This window comes from Sorex fumeus, unplaced genomic scaffold, assembly GCF_029834395.1.
Source record: "Sorex fumeus unplaced genomic scaffold, SorFum_2.1 ptg000171l, whole genome shotgun sequence".
Taxonomy (NCBI): domain Eukaryota; kingdom Metazoa; phylum Chordata; class Mammalia; order Eulipotyphla; family Soricidae; genus Sorex; species Sorex fumeus.
In genome coordinates, this window is record NW_026606228.1 from 6,567,037 (window position 1) to 6,580,892 (window position 13,856).

Below are 13,856 nucleotides of genomic sequence, written 5' to 3' on the forward strand. Positions count from 1 at the left end.
CCCAGGAGGGAAGGGGTGTCGCTCCCTTCCGCCTTTTTCCCCTGGGAAGCAAGATGGCAGCTGCCACAGAGCTTTTTGGAAAGCCAGGTATGAGCCAGCAGTGACGGGGCAACTGCAACCTCATGGGAAGGGGGGCGTTCCCAGCTCATCCTTCACGCCCTACCGAGGTCACGAGTTGCTCCCCACGAGCGGCTCTGCGGCACGGCCATGGCTCTGGGGTCACTGAAACCAATCTCGTAATTATCTGACTCTTTCAGAAATCCCTCCAGACTTATGAGTAAAATATCAGAAGTCCAAAATCGCTTGGCCGCGATGGTGGCCGTGCGACATCATATGGTTCTCATAACCAGTGGTAGAAAACAAATTATTTCACAATGCCTTTTCATCAGTTCTGACTGTTTGGTGTAAACTCTAAACAATAATGGTGCATGTTTTGTCAAAATAATGAATGTAATCAAAGTAGATAGAGAGTTAAGTAGAATTCATCTGCCTCACTGGCATTGGGAGGGAAGGAAGGGGGTATATTGGGGTTCTTGGTGGTGAAAAATCAGTACTGGTCAAGGGAAAGGTATTTGATCATTGCATGACCGAGACTTAAACCTGAAAGCTTTGTAACATTTCCCTCAGTGATTCAATAAATAATAATATAAAAACCCCGAAAGCTACATGTCGTTTTTAACATTAGAAACTTGAAAATTGTCCTGAGAAATTTTTTAATTGGTAGAAATACCCATCAAAGTTAAAAATAGCAAGAGGTGGAAACTGCACAGAAAATCTGTTAGCAACTACAAGTTTACAGAAATAGCACATATTCTTGAAAAACTGGTCTATAAAGGTTAACTTTAATAAATCATATTCACAAACAAAAATGTGGAACTCAAAGTAAATTTTACTATGAATAGAAACTTTTTGGTAGAGCAAGTTCTTACTGTAAAATGTAAATGAAATTAAGCATTACCAATGAAAACACATTCAGCAGAATAAAATACAAAAAAAAGTGTGAAAGATTTATCTGTGCAGTTTACAAAATTGAGCAAGGAATTTAGTTGACTTAAGAAAAATTAATGCCTCCCACCACCAATACACCCCATCTCCCCACCCCACCCCGCCATTGGTGGTGGAGAATGGGCACTGGTAAAGGGATGGGTACTTGATCATTGTTATGAACTGAAAAGCAAGCATGAACGTTTGTAAGTCTGTAACTGTACCTCATGGCGATTCACTAATAAAACATTTTTTAAAAATTACTGGAGAAAAAAATAAAAAAATAATAAAAAAATAAAAATAAATAAAAAATTACTGGAGGCCACATCACCACAAAATTTTCTTTTGTAAATACCGCATGTATACAGTGTATAATAAAGAAAAGCACAATAAAAAGACTAAAGAAAAGAAAAATTGTTTCTAGGAGTTTTTTGGTGGAGGTTATTGGGTTCTCTAAGTATAGTATCATATCATCTGCGAATAGTGAGAGCTTGATTTCTTCCTTTCCTACCTGAATGCCCTTAATAAATTTTTCTTGCCTAATTGCTATTGCAAGTACTTCCAGGACTATATTGAACAGCAGTGGAGAGAGTGGGCATCCTTGTCTCGTCCCTGATCTTAGAGGGAAGGCTCTCAGTTTTTCCCCACTGAGGATGATGCTTGCTGTGGGCTTGTGGTAGATGGCTTTAACTATGTTGAGGAAAGTCCCCTCTATACCCATTTTGGCTAGGGTTTTCATCATAAAGGGGTGCTGGATCTTGTCAAATGCTTTCTCTGCATCTATTGATACTCTTTACAATAGCCAGAAACTGGAAGAAACCTGAGTGCCCAAGAACAGATGACTGGTTAAAGAAACTTTGGTACATCTACACAATGGAGTACTATGTAGCTGTTAGAAAAGATGAAGTCATGAAATTTACATACAGGTGGTACAACATGGAAAGTATCATGCTAAGCGAAATGAGTCAGAAAGAGATGGATAGACATAGAAAGATTGCATTCATCTGGGGGATATAAAGTATCAAAATATGAGATTAATACCCAAGAATAGCTGAGATCAGCACCAGGAGGATTGCTCCATAGCTTAGAGGCCAGCCAGGTATTCTAGGGGAAAGGGCAGCTCAGATAGAGAAGGGAGCACCAAATAAAGGGTGTTTGGAGGATCCTCCCAGGAGGGGAGATGCATGTTGAAAGTAGACTATGGACTGAACATGATTGCCACTCAATGCCTCTTTTGCAGACCACAACACCCAAAAGGAGAGAGAGAACAAAAGGGAATGCCCTGCCACAGAGGCAGGGTGGGATGGGGGGGGGGGGGTGGGAGGGATATTATCCATGGTGGTGGATAATGGGCACTGATGGAGGGATGGGTATTTGATCATTGTATAATCGAAACCCAAGCACAAAAAATTGTAAATCTACAACTGTACCTCATGGTGTTTCACTAATAAAAAGAAAAAAAAGAAAAGAAAAATTAATGTCTTTCCTTGCCTAGCACTACCGTAGTTCATGGTCCCAAGAAGCATCTAAAGCATGTGATAGCTCCAGAGCAGTGGGTGCTTGATAAACTGACAAGGGTGTCCATCCACTGGCCCCTACAAACTAAGGTTGTCTTCCAACATCATTTTCCCTTTTTATTTTGTTATGTGTTTGGGGACTGCAGCAAGCAATGCTCCGGGATTTCTTCTGGCTCTGTGCTCAGGGATCACTTCTGGCAGGCACAGGGGATGAATTGGTGCTGAGTACTAGGGTTAGCTGTGTGTGAGGCAAGTACACTACCCGCTGTGTTATGGCTCTTGTCCATTATTATTTTCCTAAGGAAAAGGACCAAGTATGCTCTAACAGGTGAAGATCTGCATGCAGTGGTTCATTAAGATTGACGACAAGGTCCACATTGATATAATCTGCCTTGCATGTTTTATGGATTTCATCGGTATTGACAAGACAGGAGAGAAATTCAGGCTGATTTCTGACACCAAGAGATGCTTTTCTGTTCATCACATTACTTCTAAGGAGGCAAAGCAGAGGTTGTGCAAAATGAGGAATATCTCTTCGTGAGCACCAATGAAATCCCTCACTCAGTGATGCACAGTGCTGACACCATTTACTACCCAGGCCCCCTCCCCTCATTAAGGTAAATGGAACAATTCAGACTGGTGTAAAAACTGGCAATATTATGGATTTCATCAAGCTTGACACCCATAACCTATGTATGGTGACTGGCGGAGCCAATTAGTGTGATCACCAACATAAAGAGAGATCCTGATTCTTCTGAAGTCCATGTGAAAGACACTAACGACAAGAGCTTTGCCACTTGCCTCTTCAACATTTTTGTGATCATCAAGGGCACAAACCATGAATTTCCCTTTGAGAGAAAAATGCATCAGCCTTACCACTGCTGAAAAGAGAGAGAAAAGATTAGCAGCCAACCACGGGAGTGGGCAAAATGACTTTATAGGGCTCAAAGTTGAATGATTTAAATTTTCATTTTATATGCTTAAATGAGGTGGAGTGATAGCACAGCGGGTAGGGCATTTGCCTTGCATGCGGCCAACCCAGGTTCGATTTCTCCGTCCCTTTTGGAGAGACTTGCAAGCTACCTAGAGTATCCTGCCCGCAAGGCAGAGCCTGGCAAGCTCCCCATGATGTATTCAATATGCCAAAAACAGTAACAACCAGTCTCACAATGGAGATGTTACTGGTGCCCACTTGAGCAATCAATGAACAATGGAGGACAGTGCTATATGCTTAAATAAAATGAAGTTTGTGGGAAAAAGGCAAGTTAATTAATTTTTTAAATAAAAAATTAATAGTGTTAATATATTAGGATACAAATGGCAGCTACATTTAAAATAATGAATTAAACATATGGAAAATAATTTCTCACTAAGATAAAGAAGAGTGGAAGTGGGAGCACTCCAGTGCTGGTAAGATAGTTTCATAGTCATCAGTGACTCTGGCTCCTTCTATACCATCCTACCTGATGGTACATCAGCTTCTATACCATCCTTTAAAGGCATTAACACAATTAAAGATGGCTATTGGAGTCTAGCCATCAAGTCCACGTTCCACCACTAGGCAAGAGGAAAGGATGAGGAAAATCCCTCTATTTGACATGTTCCAGATGTTTCTATGTCAAAACTTTGTACATGGGCATACTCAAGTATAAAAGAAACTGTATAGGGACCAGGAAGTTGGTTCAAAGGTCTGAATACATATTTTGCATGCAGGAGTCATGGGTTAATACTTTCCACTGCATAGTCCCCTGAGCACTGCTGGGAGCAACTCCAAGTACTGAACAGAGAATAGAAGCAGAAAGGGGAAAAGGAAGAAGAGAGAGTAGAAAATGGAGGAGGAAAGGGAGGAGAAGATTAAAACTGCAGACAGGAAAGAGAAGCAGGAGGTTCCCAAGATGGCAGAGTGCTGACAGCTCTCAGCACTCTGAACAGAGGGGTTGATGGGGTCATAAAATTTCTGCATGAATGAATGTAAGTGCTCTTTAAACATTTTCTCTCAAAGAGTGCCTTTAAATGAAACCAATCTGGCACCAACCCAGAGTGGGACTTGTAAAGATGGTGGAAGCATTTCCATGGCTTTGAAGCTGATGGAACTACCATGGCTCTTGGCATTACAGGCAGCAGGCCACCACACGATGGCAGAGCATAGATCCCAGTGTTAAGGGGGCCCCAGGTTTCCACCACGAGTGTGGGGCGACTCAGGCAGCCCTGGAGACTCAGGCGGCTCCAACGACTCACTGCTGGCAGGACATCCTGGCTGCCACTCCTCCTCCAGATCAGCCCTTGTGTCTGCTGGTGCCACCTGCAGTATAATATGGAGAAAAATCTCTCTGAGAGCCAACTGGCTGGAGACCAAACCCGAAGACGGTGGAGAGTGCCGCCAGTCAGGTTCTACTAGATTGATGGTGGTGGTAGCCTGCCTGGAGCACCTGAGCGGCATATGGTAGCCACCCTGGCCCCAGTCTTTGTCCCAGCTGGTGCTGCTGCTGCTGCTGCTGTCGCCACTGGACCCGTAGGTTTGCACGCCACCAGTGGGCCAACCTAGACCCATGGGAGAGAGCCTGACGGTGTCTGCCAGCTTCCTGAAGGCCCAGAGTTGATGCTATGACTCTGACTGGACTCCAACAACTAGGGACCAAGTTTTCTGAGAAATTAAACCACAGAAATTTAAGTATGCGGAAGTCACACCCATGAAACACCATATCAGCCTTGCTCCAGAGATTCATAAATAAATCTTGAAAAAGATCAATAAGACAGAATATATCTTCTCAGACCCACACATGTCTGGACATCGGATGGGGACAAGTTAGCTCAGTGCTCACCCAAACAGAGGCCCTGGCAGCCACTTGCTCCCATAATCCAAAATTGTAGACATTGTTTTGATTTGCATCTCCCTGATGATTAATGATGTAGAGCATTTACTCATGTGCCTTTTAGCCATTCGAATTTCTTCTTTGAGACAGTTTATGTTCATTTCGTCGCCCCATTTTTATCGGGTTGGATGTTTTCTACACCACAGAGACTAACCCACATCCAAAATAACAAAAGCAACTGGTGTTGGCATGTATGTGGTGAGAAAGGGACCCTCCTTCACTGTTCATGGGAATGCCGACTAGTTCACCCCTTTTGGAAAACAGTATGGACGATTCTCGAAAAATTAGAAACTGAGCTTCCATTTGACCCAGCAATTGCACTCCAGGGAATATATCCCAGAGAGGCAAAAAAGTATAGTCTGAGTGACACCAGCACTTGTTTGTTCATTGCAGCACTCTTTACAATAGCCAGAATCTGGAAAAAACCTGAGTGCCGAGAACAGATGACTGGTTAAAGAAACTTTGGTACATCTACAGAATGGAGTACTATGTAGCTGTTAGAAGAGATGAAGTCATGAAATTTATATACAAGTGGTACTACATGGAAAGTAGCATGCTAAGTGAAATGAGTCAGAAAGAGAGGGACAGACATAGAAAGATTGCATTCATCTGGGGAACATAAAGTAGCAAAATAGGAGACTAACACCCAAGAATAGCCGAGATAAGTATCAGGAGGTTTACTCCACGGCTTGGAGGTGAGCCGCACATGCTAGGGGAAAAGGGAGATCAGATAGAGAAGGGAGCACCAAATAAAGGGTGTTGAGAGGATCCTCCCAGGATGGGAGATGTGTGCTGAGAGTAGACTATAGACCGAACATGATTGCCACTCAACGCCTCTTTTGCAAACCACAGCACCCAAAAGGAGAGAGAGAACAAAAGGGAATGCCCTGCCACAGAGGCAGGGGGGATGGGGGAGATGGGTGGTGGGAGGGATACTGGGATTATTGGTGGTAGAGAATGGGCACTGGTGCAGGGATGGGTGTTCGATCATTGTATAACTGAAACCCAAGCACAAAAATTTGTAAGTCTACAACTGTACCTCATGGTGTTTCACTAATAAAATTTTTTTAAAAAAGAAAAAAATTGAAGCAATTAATAAAGATAAACTGGGGAGGAATTTCAAAAAAATTGTAGTCATGTCCCCAGCCAGACTCCAACATCTCAAGATGAACCTCACCGAGAAATTAACCTGCTAAGAATTCAGGTTTGAGAATTTTATGGCTAAAATCTTCAGGCTTTCTTGAAGTCAGGATGGGATATCTCACCCCCACTTTCCTATACACCAGAAAGCCTGTCAATCACACCCATGAATCAACTCCAGCACCGCCAAGGAAGCTCTTCTACCGACCTTGCTCCAGAGACCCATAAATAAAACTTGATGGTACTACATGGAAAGTATCATGTTAAGCGAAATGAGTCAGAAAGAGCGGGATAGACACAGAAAGATTGCATTCATCTGGGGAACATAAAGCAACAAAAAGGGAGAGTAACACCCAGGAATGGCTAAGATTAGTACCAGGAATTTTGCTCCATGAATGGAAGGCCAGCCACAGGCTCTAGGTGAAAAGGAAGCTCAGATAGAGAAGAGAGTACCAAATGAATGGTGTTGTGAGGGTCCTCCCAGGGTGGGAGAAGCATGCTAAAAGTAGTCGATAGACCAAACATGATTGCCACTCAAAGCCTCTCTTGCAAAACACAGTACCCAAAAGAAGAGAGAGATAACAAGGGGGAATACCCTGCCACAGAGGCAGGATGGGACGGGGGGGGGGGATGAGGGTGGGGGGGGGATGCTGGGACCCGTGGGGATGGATGACGGGCACTGGTGGAGGGATGGGCACTTGATCATTGTATAACTGAAACCCAAGCACAAAATTTTTAAGCCTATAACTGTACCTCATGGTTTTTCACTAATAAAAAAAGAAAAAAAAATAATGTACCAGTGAAAACTGTGAAATATTAAAAATAAATAAATAAATAAAACTTGAAAAAGACCAAAAAGCTGCAGTAAATCTCAGACCCATGTATGACTGAACATCAGAGTGGAGCAAGTTAGCCCAATGCCCACCCAAACAGAGCCCCCAACAACTTCTTGCTCCCACAATCCAAAATCACCGCCATGCCCCTGGCTGGACTCCACCAACTCAGTTCAAACCTCACCAAGATATTAATCTGCTGAAAATTCGGGTATTCAGGTATGTGGACTTTGTGACTGAAATTTTCTGGCTTTCTCAGAGTCAGCATGGACTTTCTTCTCCCACCTCTATGTACTTCCAGAAGCCCTGGCAGTCACATTCACACCCCAAATCTGTCATCCAACTGGAAAGGCTGTACCTTGCAATAAAAATGATGAACTCCCTGAACAAACATTATGACCGCTTAGTACCCTATTGCAAACCATAATGCACAGTAGGGGGTAGAGAGAGAGAGAAAGAGAGAGAAATAAGAAAAGTGCCTAGTCTAGAGGCATGCTGGGGAGGGGGAGTGATGATGGGAGGAAACTGGGCACATCAATGGTGAGAAAAATGTACACTGGTGGAGGGATGGACGTGTGTTGGATCATTGTATGACTGATTCCCAATAATGAACAAATTTGTAATGGTCTATCTCACATGATTCAATATATCATAACTTTTTAAAAAAATAGGAGGAAAAGCAGCAGCAACAATACCTGGAAAATGTAGTTTTTTAGTAAAGTGGTAATGTGAACATGAAAACATATTGGGGAAGCAATTATCAGTCTTCTCTCTTCTAGATAATAATTATAATGTGTTTTAGAAAGAGGGAGTCCAATTGTTCTTGTAACCAGAGTAGATTTGGCAAGAGGCTAGCAAATCCTACTTACAGGATCAAAATGAATATTAAAGGTTTGCTTCCAATTGTGGACCAATCCTCCTGGTCCTTGTCTCTACTGTCCTTGTGTGTTAGTCTCATAGTATGTTATTTTATATTCCACATATAAGTGAAGTCATTCTATGTCTGTCCCTCTATTTCTGACTCATTTCATTTAGCATGATACTCTCCATGTTCATCCACTTATAAGCAAATGTCATCACTTCACTTTTCTAACAGCTGCGTAGTATTCCATTGAGTAGATGTACCACAGTTTCTTTAACCAGTTGTCTTTTGTTGAGCGCTCGGGTTGTCTCCAGATTCTGGCCATTGTGAACAATGCTAAAATGAACATTCAAGTGCTCATATGTTTAGGGAGAAGGCAGTTGGGATAGATAAGGTACCACTAAGACAATGATCATTGGAGGGATCATTCGGGATGGGAGATGTGTGCTGAAAGTAGACAAAGGACCAAACATGATGGCCTCTCAGTGTCTGTATTACAAACCATAATGCCCCACAGTAGAGAGAAAGAAGGAAATTGCCTGCCATAGAGGCAGGGGGTGGGGTAGGGTGGGGGTGATGGGATAGAGGCAGGGGGTGGGGTAGGGTGGAGGTGATGGGAGAGATAATGGGGACATTGGTGGTGGGAAGGGTACACTGGTGGAGGGCTGGGTGTTTGATAATTTTATGACTGAAACTCCATCATGAAAACTTTGTAAATATTTCTCATGGTGATTCACTAAAAAAGAAATGAGTAGTATCTCAAAATATTAGAGTCAATGTGCAAGGTACAAAACAGTTTTGTAGCCATCATAGATAAATCAAGAAGGGTGGAACTAAATGAAGAGTGGGGAACATTTTTTTCTGCCAAGGGCACTTGTATATTTATAACATGAATCACATGCTATACAATAAAGGTAATGGCAGTTTAGAGCTGAAAAGAAGCATACATGTCTGTCCATCACATACCTGGACCAGAAATGAATTTTGGACCTTATATGTCCCCCATATATGCTCTAAATGATTTGTTCTATATTATCTATAAGTTATATACATGGAGATCCAAAGGTTAAAATTTGGGACACTACGAGAAATTATTTATTCATAAAATAACTATAAATATGAACATCTTAACAGAAAGAACTTGTGTGGCAGATTCTTCTCTACTCATCTTGTAGCCAAGCCTTTTATAATGTAACTTTGCCGCATCTATCTTTGAGAAATGGAACAAATTATCTTTCCCTTTGAATCTGGCCAGAGCTTCTGATTGCCTTTGACCAGTGGAATCTACTAAAAGTCGTTTCAAGTCCAAGCCAGAGTCTCGAGAGAGAGAGAGATCTTCTAAGCTTCTCTTCTTTCTTTGGAAATCCTGACAAATCAAGTGAACAAATCCAAGCTGACCTGAAGGACAATAAGAGAAAAATGGCCATAGGGCACATTTCTCCCATCACACAAGCCTACAATCAAACAACTCTCTCGACCAGAGTCACATTGCTGACCACTGGATGACCACTGACACGTGAGTCCAGAAGGAAAATCACTATCCACATGAGCTCAACCCTAATTGCCATTTCAAAGAACTATGAGTCAAATAAATAACTATTTTTAAACCGTTAATTTTTATCGTTTTAGGGGGTACAGCTGGAGGTTCTCAGAGACTACTCCAGTTGGGGTTCATGAGCCACTCCTGGAGGTGAGTATTCAAGGTGCTATGAGATGTTCGGGATTAAACCGACAACTTCCACATGTTAAGCATGTGCTCCAGTCCCCTTCATCTCCAAGACTCATAGCCAGTAAGTTTTAGAGTTTATGCTTAAAATTTTAAAGTTTAAAATTATGCAGTAAAGGCTCACTGATAGAAAGTATAACTAAACCCAAACCAAGCTTAGTTTTCTTCAAAGCCTGAAGCTGATAATTCTGAATACAGTTCTGAACGTTCTCTTTCAGTATAGTAAGTATGAATTCTTATATCCTGGGAGATAAAATCATGACCTGCAATTCCAGCACACTTAGAAGATATAGCTTCCCATGTTCCATTACTTACCTAATATTGTAGAAGATCCACAGATGAGGAAAAAGTATGGCATACATGGTTTATGTTGCTTTTTAAAGTACAAAATATAAAGATCTTTTTAAAATATAATTTTTCATGTTCAAATTTCAGCTATGTGCATTTATAGTAGAATACAAAAGCATCACATTTCACCTACTCATAACCAACAGCAGCTGCTTGTTTTTTTTTTTTCAGAAGAGAAAAATTAAAATACAGTGACACTGTGGGATAGTTAGCCATTGTTCTCTGGAGTCAAATTCACTAACAACTTAGTCTCATCATATCACAAGATATGGTAATCAATTCCACAGATGTGATTTGATTCTTATATTAAAAGGTTTCAAGTTTTCATTCTATAACGGTAGCATTTATGAGAACTTTTTGTTTGTTTGATGGATTTTGGCCATACCTTCCACAACTTGGGAGTGATTCCCAGTGCAAAGTTAGGGAGTCAACCCCAGAGGTGCTTGAGGGAGCCAGCAGTGCCAAAAATAGAACATGGGCATCCTATGGTAACTATGTGCTTTAGCCCTTTGAGTCATCTCTTGGGTACCTATTCATAGCTTTTGCATTAGTCAGTATTAGAGCCTCATATCAGTGTGTAATCAAGCACAGCCTGTAGGAATTGACTTAGGAATATAGAAAATCTGAGCATCTGCCAAATCTAAGCAATGTGTCCATATAGGATTCTGGGGCAATGGTTCAAAGGCCCTCTCTGGTCCTATGCCCATTCTGCAAAGTATTAGAGAGGCATAGAACTTACCCATAAGAATACTAAATGTTCAACCACAATAGGTAGAGTCTTGGGAATATCAATCATCTTATATGGGTATAAAGCCTCTTTATGCATTCATTTCCCCTAGAACTTATAGTCAGGACCTTTTTCTTAATGAAATGATTAATTATGAGACTTTGTTTTGACTTAAGGGAAATACTGTCATTCATCTTACTTTGGTTGGGTTTATCTTTAAACCTCCTTGTGATCTGGTCAGTTCAGTAAAGTACTGAACTGGGATTGGGAGTCAGTTTCCAAATTAATGTTACTTTGCTCTTTTGCCACTTTTATACAGATGCATACATAGTACCACACAAGGGTGATAGGGTAAGAAAGAGTTTAAATATCCCTGAGCCCCCTGGATATTATAACCAAAGTTCCAACCCTTAATAGTAGCTAGGTCTTTCCTCTGCCCCTAACACTGATATTGTTTAAGCAGACAGAGCAAGTATGTGTCACAAAGAGAGCAAATATTTATAAGAGTTTAATATTCAGTCATCAAACCTGAAGCAATGCTGTAATAGGCCCACAAAGTCCTACAAAACAATCTCCCACATGTAATAGGCAAGTGTTGGAATTTGTGTATTTACTTTTGGAGGTCCACAGAGATAGTAGAGTAGGCAGCTTACTCCAGTTTAATCCCTGACACTGCATCTGGTCCCCTAACACCTACAGAACTGATCTCTGAGCAGAGAGTCAAAAGTGAGCCCCGAGCACTGCTGTGTATGTCCCCCCAAATGAAAATAAAACATAAAATAATATTTACATTAGCATCTAAGGTGTCTTTGTCCACAACTTTAAATTGCAGAAGCAGAAAGATTCCACATGACCTATATCTACCCATAAGCATTGTGAAAATTGTGGCCTACACATTCCCACCCAAATAAGTAGTCGTACAGCCAAAGTATGTGGCAGACCCATAATTTGTTACTCTATTTCTGTTATGTTTTGTTTTGGATTCATACCCAGCAGTACTCAGGAATCACTCCTGACCATACTCAAAGAACCCTATGCGGTCTGGGGAAGGAACTAGAGTCAGTCTCATCCACAACAAGGACTTTACATGCTATACTATCTTTCCAGTCCTTTGTTATTCTTATTTTTGTTTTAACCTTCATCCAGGAGTAGAGTGATCATAAGATAAAGTTTAGGAGTTTCAAGTGCCTTGTCGAGTTTCCTGAGTTTCTTTTCCAACATATGTTACCATGTTGGTTCTGATTTGACCCTTACATATAATGTAATCAGAAATTTGTAGAGGAAAAGTAACAAAATAATTTTTAATGATATTCAGGGCCTAATAAGGAGACAATAGGTTCCTATAAGTTCAATAGCTTGGTGTATGTGTGCAGGTTTTCTTCAGCGATAATCTTCCAAGCATTGGCCATGCATATAATCATGTTTTTTAATATCAGAGACTTCAGATCATGGACATAATCACTTCAAAGATGTAAAATTCCCTTGAAAAGATTAATTAAGGCCATTACTAAGTGAAAAAATGTACCTTATTGAATTAAGATGGACATCAAATTCATTTTTATGTTCAAAGTCAAAAAGGCATTAAACAATGTCTGCACTCATAATACTTTGAGACTCTTGTTAGCCTGAAAATATTGGCAGATACAGTGAGTCATCAGGTAGAGTGAGAAGAGTATATTTTAAACAAAATAAAAGTCTTTACCAAGATATTACATTAACTTTAGGAACGGTGGGAGGAAAGCTAGGAAAAAAATAAGAAATAAAGAGAAGAGTGGTTCGATATTCTAAAAACCAAGCTGAAAAGAAAAACGGATATATCTACAAAGATATAATCTGACTAAAATGCAATCAACTTTCACAAAGTTAAGATACGCCATCTATTTAATTGTAAGCAATATAGGTATAACACAGTGGGAAACAGTGATTAAATATCATGGCAAACAGTGGTAAATGGACAAATTGTATTTTGGCAATGTTCTGATATGATCAGTAAAAAACCTAAAGGACAATTGGAAATTGCCTAAAATCAAGTAGTTGAAAGGAGTTGAAATCAAGGTCACCTTTTAGTCTAGTTGGTAGAGGACATAATTGATAATGGTCACATACCAAACATTCTAGGAAAGATGGGACCTTACATTAAGATGATATATTTCTAGAATATAGCAAATAGGCTTCGTTCTCATACCATATGAGCTATATTATTCCAAAACTGTATTCAGTATGGGAACATTCTCCACCTTGGATATTAGCTCACATCTATATCTGAGACATGTACTCTTGTCTTTCCCTTCTGAAGAAGCCTGTGTTGTCTCTTGAACATCAATCCTTTTCCCTCTCCCCACTTTTCTCATATTTTTCTAAACAAAACTCTTTCAGTCCAAAATGTATGTATTCACTATGAGGCAGACAGCTGAACATGAATAGTACTCATCATTAACTCTCATGAATAGAGACTTTCAAAATTAGACATTATGATTTGGCAAAATCATTAGGCACACCAAAAATGCCTAAGCTCTATATTTTAGAAAAAGAGAGACAAGTCAATATATATGATTCAGGAGCAATCAGAAGGCAAAGTTGAAAGTCATTAAAAGATAAAACTTGAAGCTGACTACCACAGCCTGGATGAAAGTGACTCAGCAGGAAAACAATTTGGGGAGAAAGGAATGAATAAAAGGTCACCTGGTCAACAAATAAAAAAATCTGGTATTGTCGTATTTCTGTAATGGTTTATATGTATATTATACAATATATTTATACATATATTATGTACATTCATATTATGTGTTGCATGTAGTATCTATTATATATATATATAATACAATATAGTGAGAAGGTCACCTCTT

The 13,856-nt window shown here is 40.4% G+C and overlaps 1 pseudogene; it reads left to right on the forward strand.

The window, feature by feature from the left end:
• Nucleotides 1–207: 207 nt before the first annotated feature.
• LOC130017033 (40S ribosomal protein S4-like) lies at nucleotides 208–3,386 on the forward strand (annotated as a pseudogene).
• Nucleotides 3,387–13,856: the final 10,470 nt, after the last annotated feature.